This window comes from Hemiscyllium ocellatum, chromosome 34 (assembly GCF_020745735.1).
Source record: "Hemiscyllium ocellatum isolate sHemOce1 chromosome 34, sHemOce1.pat.X.cur, whole genome shotgun sequence".
NCBI classification, from domain to species: Eukaryota; Metazoa; Chordata; class Chondrichthyes; order Orectolobiformes; family Hemiscylliidae; genus Hemiscyllium; species Hemiscyllium ocellatum.
The window spans coordinates 30,635,941-30,653,824 of record NC_083434.1 but is presented as its reverse complement, the minus strand read 5'-3'; the positions used below and the strand labels follow the sequence as shown (position 1 = coordinate 30,653,824).

Sequence of the window (17,884 nt, the reverse complement as noted above, 5' to 3'; positions counted from 1 at the left end):
AGATATAAAAAAACCCAGAAATTGGTGGGGGGGGAAATAAACTCCGTAGGTCAATGGAGAGAGAACAGAGTTAGGCAGGTGGTGTGTGAATGGAGTTACTCAGGTCTGGCGACTGTTATTTTGAAAAGGGTGTTTCTGTGTCTAATAGTGGCCCCTCACGATTTTGTTGCGAATCTCTGACACATTCACTCCCCTTTAGTCTTAGTGTTTAGTACCTGAGTTCCATAGCGAGAATTTGAACAGATAGCCTCGAGCGTGGCGAAGCAAGTACACCACCAACTGCACCGCGCTTCAGATCCATCAAGAGTCTCCCTGGCAACAAGAAGCTGACCTCAGTCACACAGGCCACGTGAGCGCTCAGTGACCCCCGGCGGTGATTTACAGCTTGACCCGGATGTTGTTTCCGTGCGGCCGGTGATGGAGCGACGCGAGTGAGATAGCTGAAGCGAACTACTGAGTGAGTTAGGAGGAGGAGGAGGAGGAGGGAGCGGAGGGACTGGGACAAACGCTCGGTCTCCACGATGCCTTGATTGCCGGCAGTGGAAGCGGGAACTTACCGGTCTTGGTCCAGCCGGGCTCGCGCTGTGTGGGTGGGCTCGGGTCGGGCTCCTCCGGGACGGAGCTGGAGGTTGGGCCGCCTCCAGGTTCAGGTCATTTCCGACCTTTGTATTACACACCTGCTTCCATCGGTAGTTCCCCCTGAACTCACGAAAAGAAACTCAATTCCGATTGCAGGAGATAGTGCACACTGCCCGGGCAAAACCAAAACTGAGAGGTTCACTTCAGTGTGTTGAAGCACGTCTTAGTTAATGCTTTGATTTCACTGTCCAGCTATTTATTTGATTGAGCCAGGCTACCACGAGCAGAAAAGTCGCGATAGTCTTACCAGATCATAGCAGAGAGACGACTGGTGATGGTTTAACATGAGGCTCACCACACCTCAGGTGAAGGGAAAAGGTGGGGCATTCATGGTACCCTCACCTGGTGCTGGAGCAGTAGTGATGTGTAGAGAAGTAATCTTGAAACGCGTAGTAGATGTCTGGATCCAGGTTATTCCTTTCATCATAAAAGCGGTTGGAGTCATCTTAGGTTTCGTAAGTTAGGTGTAATAATGTATAATGTATTATTTGAGGTATTCTTGGTTGTAAGATGATTATTGCTGTCATGAAAGTATAATGTATATCTGAGTATATGTATAAGTATATCTGAGGACAAGATGTGTATGTTGAGCTGTTAATTTTTAATCTTTTGATTAATGGTAGCTAAATGAAATATTTGTTAGTTGACTAATTTGGTGATTTTTCTGTTTGCCACTCATTGGAAGTTATAAACCCACAAAAAAGTAATTGCTACTTGTTATAAAAAGCAATATAACTTTCTTTCAATGCTAAGCACAAATCAAAAAGAATCTGTCTTGATATTGAGATCTCCAGGTTGTTTTCATCCTGGCTAGTTTGGGGAAAGATGTAGTTAGAAAGCTGATACGTGCATGCAGTATGTTAACAGCTAGGTTTTATTCTTATGATTTGATGTTTCTATAATGTACAATGGTAACACTTCTATAAAAAAAAATCACTCGTAGGATATGGGCACCACTAACTGGGCTCGCATTTATTGCTTATTCATAGTTGTTCTTGATAGAGTGATGGTGAGCTGCCTTCTTGAACTGCAGCAATCTATTTGGTGTGGATATGTCTACAATACTGTTAGGAAGGGCATTTTAGGTTTTGACCCAACAACAGTAAAGGATAACGGTATATTTCCAGCTCAGTATAGTGTGATTTGAATGAGGTTATGTATTATTATTGGATGTTATATAGTATTACTGGGTATTATGCTGTATCAGTGTCCCAACAAGCTGTGTCATGAGAGCACTGGAAGTCACACTAAGCCATTAGTCTGGTTGTTCAGACTTGTTTCAGGTTCTTAGAGTGCACAGCTTTGGAATAAAGCCTGTTCGATTGCAGTAAACAATGTTCTTTTGTTCTGGCTGGAGTTTAATAATTCATTGTACAGATTAGGGAGAAACTTGCAGGTCATTGTGTTTCCACAGAGCTGCTGTTTTTGTACTTCTTAATGATAGTCTTTGAGTTTGGAACATGCTGTTTAAGGACCCTTGGTGAATTTCTGCAGTGCAACTTATAGGTAGTACACATTGCTCCTACTGAGTGTCAGTGATGGAGGGTGTGAATGTGATGCCAGTGAAGGGGGCTGCTTTGGCCTAGTGGTATAAAACTCCTTGGGTGTTATTGGAGCTGCATTCATCCAGGTGAGTGAAGAGTATTCAGTTCCACCCATTTATTTGTGCCTTATAGATGGTGACCAGGTTCTGGTGGGGTAAACCTGCTCACTATATGATTCCAAATCTCTGACCTGCCCTTGCAGCTAAAGTATTTATATTGGTTGTCTAACTTAAAAAGATTGCACGTACTTATCTAGTCATAGCCAGAAAATTATCTACAGTGGCTACTTTCTCATTCTGGCATTGTTTTCTCTGGCCACTAGAATAAGTCTAGGTCTGCTCTTATTTCTTGATTCCTGATGAAGGGCTCTGGCCCGAAACGTCGAATTTCCTGTTCCTTGGATGCTGCCTAACCTGCTGTGCTTTAACCAGCAACACATTTTCAGCTCTGATCTCCACATCTGCAGACCTCACTTTTTACTCTTATTTCTTGTTGTCTTGCTGCAAATCTGCAACATTCTGTGAAAATATAATATCAGTTTCCTGCATGCACATTGTGAAGACAGTTTGTGTGTGTGCGCAAAAGGGAATTAGAATTTAGTTAAGTGTTGCATGTAAATGGTTTATCTCTGTTTACTTGTACCTAATTAGTTTTCACTTGTTAAAATAAAGATAATTCACGTTCAGTGCAGAAATTTAATCTGTGCTTTCCATCAGCCTTGGTCTGAATATAAGATAAATTGGAGTACTGTGCATACTATGAAACCACCTTTAATATTAGGTATGACTCTGGGAATAGCAGGGCTCGACTTATGGTGCATACTGCAGTGGATCTTAACACAACCTACTTAATCTGCTCACACAATGGATTAGTCAGAATACAATAAATATTGATTTATGTATGGTTTTGTTTGCTGTGGGCAATAAATCTTTGATCAGGTCCAGTTGATTGTTGTCAAAAAGCATTTCTGGTGGATGCATTGGGAGAATGGCAGAGGAGCTGCAGAGACAGAAGTTTGGAAAGGTATTTGAGGGTACAGGTGAATTGTTTTTTATGACTCTAAGTGGCATTGCAGGTGGACAGGCTGGTGAAGAAGGCATTTGGCATGCTTGCCTACACGGGTCAGAATATTGATATAGGATTTGGGATGTCTTGTTGTGGCTGTACAGGGCATTACTGAGGCCATTAGAATACTGTCTTCAATTCTGATTGCCTTGAGAGGGTGCAGAAAAAGATGTACTAGAATATTACCAAGACTGAAGGATTTGAGTTATAGGGAGAGGTTAAGTAGGCGGAGTTTTTTTTCCCCTGGAGCATCAGGCTGATGGGATGACATTGTAGAGGTTTATAAAATCATGAGGGGCATGGATAGGATGAATAGCCAAGGTCTTTTCCCTAGGATGAGCGAGTCTAACACTAGAGGGCATTGGTTTAAGGTGAGGGGGATAGATTTAAAAATGACCTGAATGGTAATTTTTTTAACGCGGAGAATAATGCACATATGGAACGAGCTGCCAGAGGAAGTGGTGGTGGAAGGTACAGTTACAACATCTGGGTGGATATATGAATTGAATGGGTTTAGAGAGATATGGACCAAATGCTGAAAAATGGGACTGGGTCAGATTGAGATGGTCTAGTCAGTGAGGAAGAGTTGGATTGAACTATTTGTTTCCATGCTGTAAGACTCTGACTGGCAATCCAGGCAGCTGGACTTTAACACAGGTGGTGCAAAAGAAGGGACAAACGTAGGTTGGGGCAAGAGAACATCAAGCTTGAAAAGATGTGGATTTGGAGGTGTTTGAGAGAGGATTTCAACACAACAATGAGAATTTTGAATTTGAGACATGGGAAACTGGGTATCATACAGGAACAGTGAATGAGTGAGTGAGAAATAGTCCAGGTAACAGAGTACTGAATGAGCTAAAGTTGAAAAGAATTGATGGCTTGCAGGGAAGATGCTTCAGTACTTTAATTTGAAGGTAACGATGACCATAAGGTTTTCTTTGGGTGAGCTAAAGTAAACTTAGAGTTGGGTCACATTCGAATGAGGTGTATGTTTTTTTTTGTGTGATAAAGAATGTGCAGGTCAGAAACTCAGCTTTGAGATGAACAGAGTAAATGCTGGAAAATCTCAGCAGATCTGGCAGCATCTGTAAGGAGAGAAAAGAGCTGACGTTTCGAATCTAACTGACCCTTTGTCAAAGTTTTAAAAAAAAGGGAGCAATGAAGCCAGTGCTATGTGACAAATTATGGGGGGGGGGGCGGAAATGAGTGAAGCAGAGACAAAATGGAAAACAGGGGAGAAGGGTAGCAAAGGGAGAAGAGGAGAGGAAAAAGGCAATAGTGGGGAGCGAGAGAAACAGAGACAATCGAGAAATATGAGGTACAGAATAGTGAAAAAAAATATTAAAAACAGGTGAATAAAATAAACGAAATAAAATTACGGAGCAGAATGAAAACATTCTGATAATCATCTGAAGCTGTTAAATTGGCAGGGTGGAACATGCCTAGTCGGAAGATGAGATGCTGTTCCTCCAGTTTGCATTGAGCTTCACTGGAACATCACAGCAGTCCAAGGACAGATATGTGGGCATGGGAGCTGGATTGTATGTTGAAGTGGCAAGCAATGGGAAGGTCCGGGATATGATTGCATATAGACCGAAGGTGCTCAACAAAGCGATCACCTAGTCGGCATCTTGTCACTGCGATATAGAGGAAACCACATTGGGAGCAACAAATGCAATAACCAAATTGAAAGAGGTACAAGTGAAACGCTGCTTAATCTGAAATGAGTGTTTGGGGCCTTGGATGGTAAGCATGGAAGAGGTAAAGGGGCAGGTATTGCACCTTCTGTGATTGCATGGGAAGGTGCAGTGTGTGATGGGAGAGGTGTTAGGTGTAATGGAGGAGTGGACTAGGTTGTCCCGGAGGGAACGATCTCAGCGGAATGCAGACAGGGGGAGGGAAGGGAAGATGTGTTTAGTGGTGGTGTTGTGTTGGAGTTGGCGAAAATGGCGGAGGATTATTCTTTGCATGTGAAGGTTGGTGGGATGAAAGGTGAGAACAAGAGGGACCCTATCCTTGTTCTGGGAGGGGAGGGATGGGGTGAGGGCCATGATGCAGGAGATGGACCGCATGCTGTTGAGAGCCCTGTCAACAACTGTAGGTGGGATGCCACGGTTGGAGAAGAAACAGCACATATTAAGAGTACCACTTTGGAAATTGGCCTCATCAGAACAAATACGGCGGAGGCGAAGGAGCTGAGAGAAAGTGATAGAGTCCTTACAGGACGTAGGGTGAGAAGATATGTAGTCCAGATAGCTGTGGGAGTCAGTAGGCTTATAAAGGATATTAGTGGATAGACTATTTCTGGAAAGATGGACCAGGTGAAGGTGATCGAGAGATGGAAACTGGAAGTGAAGTTTATGAATTTTTCCAAGTCAGGACGAGAGCATGATGAAGCCGCACTGCAATAGTATCGATGTACCGATAAAGCAGTTGTGGGAGGGGACCTGGGTAGGCCTGGAACAAGAAATGTTCCACATACCCCATGAAGTGGCAGGCATAGCTAGGACCCATGCGGGTACCCATTGCTACACTTTTGATTTGGAGAAAATGGGATGAGTTGAAGGAGAAGTTGTTGAGAGAGAGAGAGAACAAGTTCAGCCAGGCGGAGGAGAGTGGTGGTGGATGGAGATTGTTTGTTTGGGCCTCTTTTCAAGAAAGAAGCGAAGAGCTTTCAAGCCGTCTTGGTGTGGGATGGAGGTGTAAAGTGATTGCATATCCATGGTGAATAGAAGGTGGTTAGGGCCTGCAAATTGAAAGCTGTCAATGTGTCGCAGGGCATCAGAGGAATCCCGATTTATAGGTGGGGAGGGAGTGAACCAGAGGAGTAAAGATGGACTCGGAGGGGAGGGGGGGTCGGAGGAGGAATCTGAGAGTTGGCGCTTAGCCACTGTGAGGTACAGGTCAGTATGCCGGATGACAGCACCCCCTTTGTCAGCAGGTTTGATGACAAGATTGGGGTTGGACCTAAGGGAGCGAACGGCAGAGAGTTTGGATGGAGAGAGGTTGAAATGGGTAAGAGGGGCAGAGAAATTAAGGCGGCCAATGTCCCGGTGACAATTGTCAATGAAAAGATCAAGGGCAGGAAATTGTCCTGGCGGGGGTGTCCAATTAGAGGTGGAATGTTGGAGGGATGTGAAAGGATCTGTGGAGCGGGGGGGAGGACTCTTGCCTAAAGAAGTGAGCACGAAGGCAATGGAAGAAAAGCTCAGCATCATGTCGAGCCCGGAATTCACTGAGGTGGGGCGTAAGGGTACAAAGCTGAGTCCTTTGCTGAGAACAGAACCCTCAGCCTCAGAGAGGGGAAGGTCAGAGGGTATGGTGAACACATGGCAAGGGCTGGGCTTGGAAGAGCTGGGGTTCGAGGGATTGGGACTGTTGGAAGGTGGTGGGTGGACAGGGGTGTGGATGAGAAGTGGAAGCTTGCATTCCTTAACATCCGCAAGAAACAGAAAAAGTTTGGTGTTAAGGCGTCGAATAGTACGAAGGATGAAATGAAACTGTGTACCAGGACAGCTTTGAGAGAGTGTAAGTCAGTGCTGCTGGAGAGAGGTGTTGAGTGCTTATTGCTACCTTTGCTTCTGGAGCCATGATTCGCCTTCTCTCAGCCTAGTATAAATACCTCCTATTTCTCCCTTTTTGTTTTAGCTTTGACAAAGGGTCAGTTAGACTCGAAACGTCAGCTCTTTTCTCTCCTTACAGATGCTGCCAGACCTGTTGAGATTTTCCAGCATTTTCTTTTTTGGTTTCAGATTCCAGCATCCGCAGTAATTTGCTTTTATTTGAGATGAACAGGTTATGCAGCCAATGAAGGCATTCTCATGATAAGTAAATCTACAGTTTCAGAAAAGGAAGGAAAACTACACTTAATCAGCCTTTTTATCCGGAAGAAGTAATGTATCAAAATCATGAAAACCTAGTTATGTGGTGTTCCTTGATGTTCAATATATATTTGACAGATTTTCATAGAAGTATTTTCATTTAACTTCTCAAATATTCTTGCCTAACAAAATCTAATCCCTCAGTTGTGAAAGTACCAGAATCCAGATTTATGAGATTAAGATTTTAAGATTTGCATTACTTTTTGTTTGAAAAAGTTCTTTCTTCTTTAATCCTGAAATAACCTGGCTCTAATTTCCGAATTAGTCCCTCTCCCATTCTGGATAACCCAAAAGAGAATTAGTTTGAAGTTTTACGACTCTGACAGGAGGAGTGCGCTGAAAATTAAGCCCCACTATTTACTGAACAGCACCGCAAGTGTAGCTGACTTATATAGTGATCAAAAATTGCCATTTTTTTCCACTTTATAACTGCTATTAAGACCAAATATGACTTTCACCAGGCTTTTCAATAAACTCAAATACAAGGCATTGATTATATATCCTTCAAACAAGTGGCAAATTGTGCTTGTCAACCAGCTGAATTAAATGAAGTATGTCCTTTCTCAGACCCTTACACACACAAGGCAAAGACATGCGTGATTCTGCAATGTTATTATGGGTGAGGAAAGAATTATGCAAAAGGAGAAAAGAAACAACACTTCTGAGGGTCAAGGGATGAATTCAGGCAACAAAAATCACATGACTTCTCTCAGTTTCTTTTGAATTTCTGTTGATGAAATTCAATTGATGACAATTGCAGGATATTTGCAAATCTTTGGTTTAGATTTCTAATTCAGTTGAGCTATGTAACTGTGGATCTAGAGAACGCTTTAAACTAAGTACTGGAGGCCAGGGAAGAAAACTGGATTAATGTGATAAAGCAATTTGTGATAAATAGACAAGGCTAGAGAAAAAATATTAATATGGGAAATGATAAACTGTTCTTGATAGGAAGGGATAGAGGGTACATATATTTAAGAGTAAGTCAATAGGTAAGCATAGAGGGTACAAAGATAATATCTGTATGCACAGAGCGTTCAAAGCCGATAAATGTTACCATAAATAAATGCAGTTATAGCTATTACAGAGACATGAGTGCAGCATGACAATGTGTCATGAATCTTGAAGGGTAGAGGATATTTCCAATAACAGTAAGCTAGGGAAAGGTGGAGGATGGCTTATCATGGGAGTGGTCTGCTGGTTCCTTAACAGGACCATAAGACCAAGTATAAAGGAAGATATAAGAGCTTGTCATTCAATTATTACAAAGACTTTGTCATCTTATTGATTAGAAAAGTTAAGTGGGCAAAACTAGCCTACTTGAGGAGTTTGTAGAATGGTTTCATTAAGACCTGATGTTTTGGTGAATCTGTGCTCTATGTCTTCTATACCTTTTCTAAGATGCAAGTTTTTCATGCAAAGGGTAGTGTGTGCCTGGAACACGCTGCCAGAGGAGGTGGTACAACACATTAGCAGTACTCAGGAAGCACCTGCGTGCATACATGAATAGGATGGGAATAGACGGATACAGATCCTGTAAGTGAAGACCATTTTAGTATGAGAGGGCAAAATGTGTTGGGGAAGGCTTGGAGGGCTGAAGGGCCTGTTCCTTTGCTGTATTGTTTTTTTTTCTTTTATGTATCTCTTTCTTGAAAGTACTCAATGTTTTGGCCTCAACATTTTCTGTGGTAATGAATTCAACAGGCTTACCACTCTAGGTGAAGAAATTTCTCCTTGTTTTAGTCCTAAAACGTTTACCCCTTACTTTTTAAACTGAATTCCTGGTTCAGGACAACCCATCACCAGGAACATCTTTCCTGCATATAACCTGTCTAGTTCTCTCAGAATTTTATAGGTTTCCATGAGATTCCCCTTATTCTCCTGAAGTCCATTGAATGCCATCCTAACAGACTCAATTTTTCCTCATACATTAGTCCTGCCATCCCAGTGACCAATTTGGTAATTTATCACACTCCTTTTATAGCAAGAACATCCGTCCTCCAAATAAGGAGACCAAAACTTCACATGATATTCCAGATATACCTTGCCAATACCCTGTATAATTGCATTAAGTACTTAGAATCATAGAGATGTCCAGCATGGAAACAGACCCTTCGTTCTAGTTCGTCCATGCTGACAGATATCCTAAACTAAATCTAGTTCCATTTGCTAGCACTTGACCTATATCCCTCTAAATCTTTCCTGGTCATGTACCCATACCCATCCAGATGCTTTTTAAATATCGTAATTGTACCAGCCTCCATCTCTTCCTCTGGCAGCTCAGGTTTATATTTCCTTGGAAGTGGAGTCACAGGTAGATGGGATAGTGAAGAAGGCGTTTGGTATGCTTTCCTTTATTGGTCAGAGCATTTCATATAGGAGTTGGGAGGTCATGTTGTGCCTGTACAGGACAATGGTGAGGCCATTTTTGAAATATTGTGAGAATTCTGGTCTCTTTCCTATAGGGAGGACATTGTGAAACTTTAAGGTGTTCAGAAAAGATTTAGAAAAAGATGTTGCCAGGATTGGAGGATTTGAGCTTTAGGCAGAGGCTGAATAGGCTGGGGCTGTTTCCCTGCAATGCCGGAGGCTGAGGGGTTTATAGACATTTATAAAATCATGAGGGGCATGGATAGGATAAATTGACAAGGTCTTTTCCCTGGGATGGGGGAGTCCAGAACTAGAGGGCATAAGATTAGTGTAAGAAGAGACAGTTTTAAAAAGGATCTAAGAGGCAAGGTTTTCAAGGACAGGGTGGTATGCATGTGGAATGAGCTGCCAAAGAACGTGGTGGAGGCTGATACAATTACAACATTTTTAAAGATTGAATCTTCTTGTTATGAATGTCAGCATACATTTTGCTTTTTTTTTATTGCCTGTTGCACCTGTATGCTTACGTTTAGTGACTGGTGCTCAAGAACACTTGGATATTTTTGAACATTCCCCTCTCAATTTTCAGCCATGAAATAATAATCTGCCTTCCTATTTTTGCTAATAAAGTGGAATTTCTCACACTTACCCACATTATTACTGCAGGTTTTGAGAAGATTTGTAGCTCAGGTTGAGGTTCTGGGGGTAAGTTTGCTTACTGAGCTGGAAGGTTCGTTTTCAGACATTTTGTCACCATACTAAGTAACATCAGTGAGCCTCTGGTACAGCACTGATGATATGATTCACTTTTTACTTATATTAGGTTTCCATGGGTTGGCAATATAATTTTCTGTGGTGATGTCATTTCCTGTTCTTTGGACGGGTTGATAAATGGGATCCAAGTCAATGTGTTTGTTGATAGAGTTCCCATTGGAGTGCCATGCTTCTAGGTATTCTTGCGTGTGTCTCTGTTTGTTCGGCTTGTCCTGGGATGGATGTGTTGTCCCAGTCAACTGTATGTAAAGATACTAGTGAGTGTGGGTCATGTCCTTTTGTGGCTAGTTGATGTTCATATATCCTGGTGGCTAGCTTTCTGCCTATTTGTCCAACGTAGTGTTTGTTGCTGTTCTTGTAAGGTATTTCGTAAATGACAGTAGTTTTGCTTATTGTCTGTATAGGGTCTTTCAAGTTCATTAGCTGCTGTTTTAGTGTGTTGGTGGGTTTGTGGGCTACTATGATGCCAAGAGGTCTGAGTAGTCTGGCAGTCCTTTCTGAGATGACTTTGATGTCGGGAAGAGTGGCTCTGGTTTCTAGACGCGTTTTGTCAGCTTGTTTGGATTTGTTGCTGAGAAAACGGCAGACTGTGTTCATTGGGTGCCTGTTCTTTTTGAATACACTGTATAGGTGATTTCCTCTGCTGCAGTGTATGATGACTTGTTGGAATGATGTTCTAATGCATTTCAGTTTGAGTATTGGGGGTGATTGCTTCTGTAGTTCAGTATTTGGTCCATATGTGTTGTTTTCCTATAGACACTGGTTGGAAGTTTCCCATTGGCTGTTCGCTCTACTGCAACATACAGGAATGGCAGTTATTGTTTTCCTCCTCTTTAATGAATTTTATGCCAGTAGGGGTATTATTAATGGCTTTGAAGGTTTCCTCGAATATGTTTTGTTTAGTGATGACAAAGGTATTATTCACGTAGCGGACCCAAAGTTTGGGTTGGATGGTTGACAGAGCTATTTGTTCGAGTCTCTGAATTATTGCCTCTGCTAAGAACCCTGGAATTGGAGATCCCATGGGTGTCCCATTGGTTTGTCTGTAGGTTTTGTTGTTGAAGGTGAACTGGGTGGTAAGGCATAGGTCCACTAGCTTGGTGATATTGTCCTTGCTAATGAAGTTGGTGGTGTTTGGTGTATGTGTCTTTGGTTCTTTTAATACTGTAGTCAGTGTTTCCTTGGTGAGGTTGATGTTGATGAATGTGAATAGGGCTATTATATTAAACGAGACCATTATTTCATCCTGTTTTAACTTCGTGTCTTTGGTCTTCAGGAATTCTTGGGTGGAGTGGTGTGAATCATCAAGTATTTTGGTGTAGTCCCTTGGCTAATCTGTAAATTGGTGTTCTGGGTAGTGAGACTGTCATCATCCTAATACCCACAATTGGAGCTTTACATACAGATGAGGAAAGACACCACTTCGACTGAGACAACACATCATTCCTAGGTCAAGCCAAACAGAGACATGTGCAAGAATTCCTAGAAGAATGGCATTCCAACCAAAACTCTGTTAACAAACACATTGACTTAGATCCCATTTACCATCCCATGAGAAAATGAACAGGAAATGACATCACCAACCCAAGGAAACCTAAATACAAATAAAAAGCAGGCCATACCACCGGAGACTCACTGATTTTACCTAGTATGGTGACGAAATGTCTGAAAATGAACATTCTAGCTTAGTGAGCAAACTTCATCCATTATTACTGCATCTGCTATTCATTTGCCCACTGAGTCAACCTGTCGAAATAGCACTGTAACATCTCTGCATCCTCCTCACAGCTTAATCTTCCACCTAGCTTTGTGTCGTCTGCAAACTTTGAGATACCACATTTAGTTTGTTCATCTAAATCATTAACCTACATTGTGAGTAGGTACTGTTCTAACACCAATCCCTGTGGTACCCCACAGTAACTGCATGTCTTTGAGAAAAATACTCATTAATTCCTGCACTTTGTTTTCTGTCTGCGAATCAATTTTCTTTCCATTACAACACTGTGTCCAATTCCATGTGCTTTAATTGTACACATTATTTGTCTATTATGTGGGACTTTGTCAATAGCCCTCTGAAAATCCAAATAAATCAGCTCCACTGCTTCTGAAAAATCAATTCTACTGATTACATCCTCGAAGAAGGCCAGTAGATTTGTCAATCTTGATTTCAATTTTATAAGTCCATGTTGATTGTGCCTGATTCTACCACTGTTTAATTACGCTGCTGTAAATTTCTTGACTACTAAAGTCAGACTATAATTCTTTGTTTTCTCTTTGCCTCCTTTTTACATAGTGGGGTGACATTACCCACCCTCTCATCAATTGCATGATGATGGGGTGTGACCAAGATTCTGTAGAAATGAAAAATTGTTTCTTGCATTACAACTACTGTCTTTTCTAATTACTTAATTACCTCGTGCACTCTTCTATTCACAACTTGACACCTAACTTCTATTCTTTTGCATATTTCGGAATCTCAGCTAAGAAGGAAATTTTCATTTGTGTCCAATCCAGAAGAGATGATCTCACATTTCCTCACATCAAACTCCTGTGGATTTCCCCACTCATACTGTTAACATTCCTTTGTAAATTTCTGCTGCCTGCCACACACAACTTATTGTAGTTTTTAGTTCCATCTTCTAATATGGACATGCAATTCTGTGTTCCTTCATCAAAGTAATTTATATATATATTGGGAAAAGTTGATGCCCCAGTACTGAGTACTGGGTATCAATTAGTAAATGAATCCTCTATCTATACACTTAGTCTTTGACCTACCAAAGTATTAGTGATCTCTCCCATTGGATTGCCTCCAATTTGGTGAATTTTTGCTCATGACCTATGTGCAGAACTTTATCAAATGCCTTGTAGAAATTTATGGATTCTGTCTGTTACTCACTGTATGGATGACCTTCGCAAAATTAATTTGTTAGGTACAATCTACCTTTCATAAATAGACAGACTCTGTCCAAATATGCAATCATTGGCCCAGTTGATGGATATCAGTAACTTTCCCACAATTGATATTGACATGACAAGTAACTGATTACCTGCTTTTTCAAATAAAACTTTCCTCCGTCCTTAAATAATGGATTGATTAAATAATTACATTTTAATAATTGAATTTAGAGTTTAGGCAATTATAACAAGCTATCTACTACCTTGCCAATTCTTTTTTATTTTCTAGGCTGAAAGCCATCATGCCCTATTACCTTTCTCCGGAAGGTTCCATTATGTCTGCTAAATATTTCTCCTTCACTTTATTTTTTAGATTCTCTTTTACCAGTGTTATTTTGCCCTCTTTATCTAGTGTGAAAAGGTATTCAATTAACAGATATTTAGTTTTCTAATTATCCATTATAGTTTTGTCTAATTCTTTAAATGGATTCTCTTTTATTTTATCACTCTCAAATATTAAAAATTTGCTTTGATATCCCATGTGAATTTATGTTATGCATTTGTTCCCTTTGTTGTGTATCTCTTTTCCCTTTAATCGGGAAACGAGAAGTGGGTGAATGTGGGCAGCATCAATTGCATTCTAGAATTGATTGACAGGAGCCCAGTCTCTCTTGTCAATATTTTGTGGTTCTCTGCTGAGTAGACAGAGTATTATGGTGAAACTATCTTCTTGACTGAATAAAGAGTTCCAATACTTTGGGTCACCAAGCTTGGGTGATTGAATAAAGGATTCCATCTGAAGATGTGAATGGGCTCACCAGGATTACCCTGACCCACTTTCAAAACCTATGTAGTTTAAGGTTGGATATCACTTTCAAATTCATGTTACAAAAATGCCTGCTGTTTCTTTTTATGTTTTATAGTCGCTGTGAGAATTCTTTGTTGAGCTTTTGGTTTCCAGGTCTGTGACCTCTGCTTACAATTTTAAAAACATTCTTAATAATAATCAGTAACATCTGGTCTATTTAGAAACATGATTAGCACAGATGTTAGCTTTTAGCCTGATGTGGAACTGTACTGAACTTGTCATATTGAACCAGTGAAATATTTATATTTAGAACGATCAGGCTATCTTTGCTGTTTTTTTAACCTTTGGGAAATATTAGATTGTCAAGTGTACCTATGGTTCGCTTACAGTTGTCAGAGTTTATCAGAAAGTGTCTGATTTGTGAGCTAGTCAGATTCAATTTTGTGTTGTCAAGTTAAAAGCCTTGTATGTGTTACTTACACGACTTGTGTGGTCTGCCAACACCCTAAAGTCAAAGTTATTCTTATGACTGTAACATTGACCTATTTTTCACACCTTTCCTTTCTCCAAGGCTTTAATTCCATGTTAAATTTCACTCTGCCTTTTATATAAATTATTGGAGGTTCAAACTTTATAGCTTTATAGAGCTTTATAATTATGTACATAACTGATCAAAGTTTTATATAGCTTAATTTATACAAAAATAAGTTTGCTTCATGGCAAAAAAAACCAAGAATGCTACAATTTGCCTTGTCTATGATTTACTGAGGTATTAACTCTAAAGTTGATTTAACTACTTCTGAGTCAAATTGTACCATTTTCCTCAAAGATTTACTATTCACAACAAAGTATTCACAAGCCTTGAGATGGAACAGCTGAAAATGTTTAACTAGAATTTTGGGAAGTAGGGAAAGTCTCTGTTTAGAGAAAGCATTTTTCTTTAATCAGAGTGTTTTATAGTTTCATATGTGAGAGCTCCTGCTAAACTGAATGAAAATAAGCTTATGGATATTTCTGAATAATTTCAAAATCGTGATATAAATGTGAATCCTAATAACCCTACCGTATTATGTAGGCTTAGAGCAGGTGGCAGAAGTCATAGATTCCTTCACAATACATGGTGAGAGAAAGAGAATATTTTCAGCCATCTTTAAAATATCATGATGCTTAGTTTGTTTTTGTTCAAATCGTTTTCCATTTTCTGCTTAATTTTTATTTTTAAATGTAGGATTCTTTTGACAGTGCTTCCACTGCCTGAAAAATGATACTTAGCGATTTAGAAATGTTGGATGTTTATAGTGAAAATGATTTCCTGTAGAGCGCTTTAACTTAGACAAGATGGCATTTTCCCTATGGAGGAAGTGAGGACTGCAGATGCTGGAGATCAGAGTCAAAACATGTGGTGCTGGAAAAGCATAGTCAGGCAGCATTTGAGGAGCAGAAGAGTTGATGTTTTGAGCACCAGCACGATAAAGAGCTTATGTGCAAAATGTTGACTCTCCTGCTTCTCAGATACTGCCTGACCAGCTGTGTTTTTCCAGCACCACGTGCTTTGTCTTTGTTATTTTTTAGATTAGATTAGATTACTTACAGTGTGGAAACAGGCCCTTCGGCCCAACAAGTCCACACCGACCCGTCGAAGCGCAACCCACCCATACCCCTACATTTACCCCTTACCTAACACTACGGGCAATTTAGCATGGCCAATTCACCTGACCCGCACATCTTTGGACTGTGGGAGGAAACCGGAGCACCCGGAGGAAACCCACGCAGACACGGGGAGAACGTGCAAACTCCACACAGTCAGTCGTCTGAGTTGGGAATTGAACCCGGTTCTCAGGCGCTGTGAGGCAGCAGTGCTAACCACTGTGCCACCGTGCCGCCCACACCACTTTACGTTTTCTTTACATTTAATAGCTGTCAAAATATTTTTTGCTCGGAGAATCGTGCACTATTCATAATCAATGAGTATGTGTTGTCTCTGAAGTTGGATAAAGAAATGGGAAAAAGGGGGGTAATGTTTTCATCTTGGGAGTTGGATTTTGTGACTTGAGCTACATTGTGTACAACAGGTTGCCGTTTCAGTATTGTACTGCATTGTTGGAGAAACTTTCATAGCATATAGTCAGAGAGTCATACAGCATGGAAACAGACCATTTGGTCCAACAAATTCTATGAGCTCAAATCTCAAGATGATGGCTTGAGAACTTCAGTGCAGTCTTGTCTGGTATGGCCGACGTCTCTCCAGATCAACACCAGTTTCTCCCTGAATTCATCTATTCCGCTACTTATTTTGCTAGAAAGGAAATAAGAGTAAAACTGGAAGGGATGCTTATTTGCGATCAAATGTGTTGAAAGCAAAATTAAAAGTTTGCAGATACTGGCAGTTTGAAGTAAAATGCTGGAAAAATTCAACAAGTCTGACAGCACCAATGTTGATTGAAAAGTTATAATTTCTCCTCCCAGTTCAGGACCTAAACAATTTACATATGTTTATAGAAGTCCAGCCTACTGTATTTGTTGCTTATAATGTGATTTCATCTACATTGGGAAGACCAGGTTCAGATTAGGAGGCCACTTTGCTCAATCTCGAGAATTGACATTTCTCCACCTTGCTGTTACACCTGACATCCATGGTACATTGTATGGTCCAATGCAGTTCAGTATTAGCCTCAGGCACAGCAATTCAGTTAAATCTGCATCCTCCCAGGCATTTTGTTTCATTTTCTTTCATTGTTTTAGTATTTTAAAAATTTCACTTTGCATTATAGTTGCTGTACACACATCTTGGTAGGCCTAACATAGAATGAACCACTGAGGATGCTGGTATTATATTCATTAGAGTTTAGAAGGTTGAGGGGAGATCTAATAGAAACTTGCACAATAATGTGTGGCTTAGAAAGGGTGGATGCTGGGAAGTTGTTTTCATTAGGTGGGGAGACTAGGACCTATGGGCACAGCATTAGCATTAGAGGGGGTCAATTTAGAATGGAAATTGGGAGACGTTTTTCAGCCAGAGAATGGTTGGCCGTGGAATTTGTTGCCACAAGCACGGTGGAGGTCAGGCCGTTAAATGTCTTCAAAACAGAGATTGATAAATTCTTGATCTCGCAAGGAATTAAGGGCTTTGGGGAGAGTGCAAGTAAGTGAAGTTGAAATGCCCATCAGCCATGATTCAGTGATGGAGTGAACCCAATGGACCAAATGGCCTTACTTCCACTCCTATGTCTTGTGGTGTTATGGTCTTCTGTTTATTTATTTTCTTTTCCCATCTCCATTCCTTTTTCCCCTGAACTAATTTTTCTGTCATTGAATCTGTCCTGTCTTTCACCCTATCAAAGACTTTTCATATTTGTCTCACCTGTCTGATCTTATAGTGGCTTCCAAAGACTCCCTCCCACTCAAAACCTTGATCCTGAGTTACATGGGTCTTCTATTCAGATGCAAATACTAATTAGTTATGCTTTACAGTCCCAATTGAATTCTGTCTGAGAATTAAATGAACATTTTATATTGTAACAATTAATAGAATGTGCCATTCCTAACATCTTCCTGAAACTTTGGAGACTATGTTTGTCTACCATCAGCACAGATCCTTGCTTAAATGCCTTACTCCTCCTGATAGTGCAATCTGGGACCTGTTTTAACAAGGGATAGCAGGGGGCACCCTTACAGGAGGCAAAGTTCAGAACAGTTGCATAATCTACTTAATTCTTCTAATTAAAAACACAATCATAATACACTTAAAATGTCAAAATTGTAATACTATTAGTCCCTGGTGTTGTTAGTGACCAGCAACTCATGGCTCAGGTACAGAACGGGCCTGAGGTTGGAAATTCTATAGCAAGTGATGCATTTTTATAACTCAATACCTGTCCATCCCAAGTCAGAAATGTGAAGGAAAA

At 40.6% G+C, this 17,884-nt stretch overlaps 1 protein-coding gene across 2 annotated transcripts in view; it reads left to right on the top strand.

The window, feature by feature from the left end:
* The first annotated feature begins 384 nt into the window (after positions 1 to 384).
* exoc2 (exocyst complex component 2) overlaps positions 385 to 17,884 on the top strand; it is a 322,358-nt gene continuing 304,858 nt past the window's right edge. Inside the window, exon 1 of one of the 2 annotated variants that reach the window (XM_060850316.1) lies at positions 385 to 457. The gene's annotated coding sequence lies outside the window, so the exon portion shown is untranslated. Of the gene's footprint in view, positions 458 to 592; positions 651 to 17,884 lie in introns of those variants that run through there. The other variant, XM_060850315.1, reaches the window with a different exon arrangement.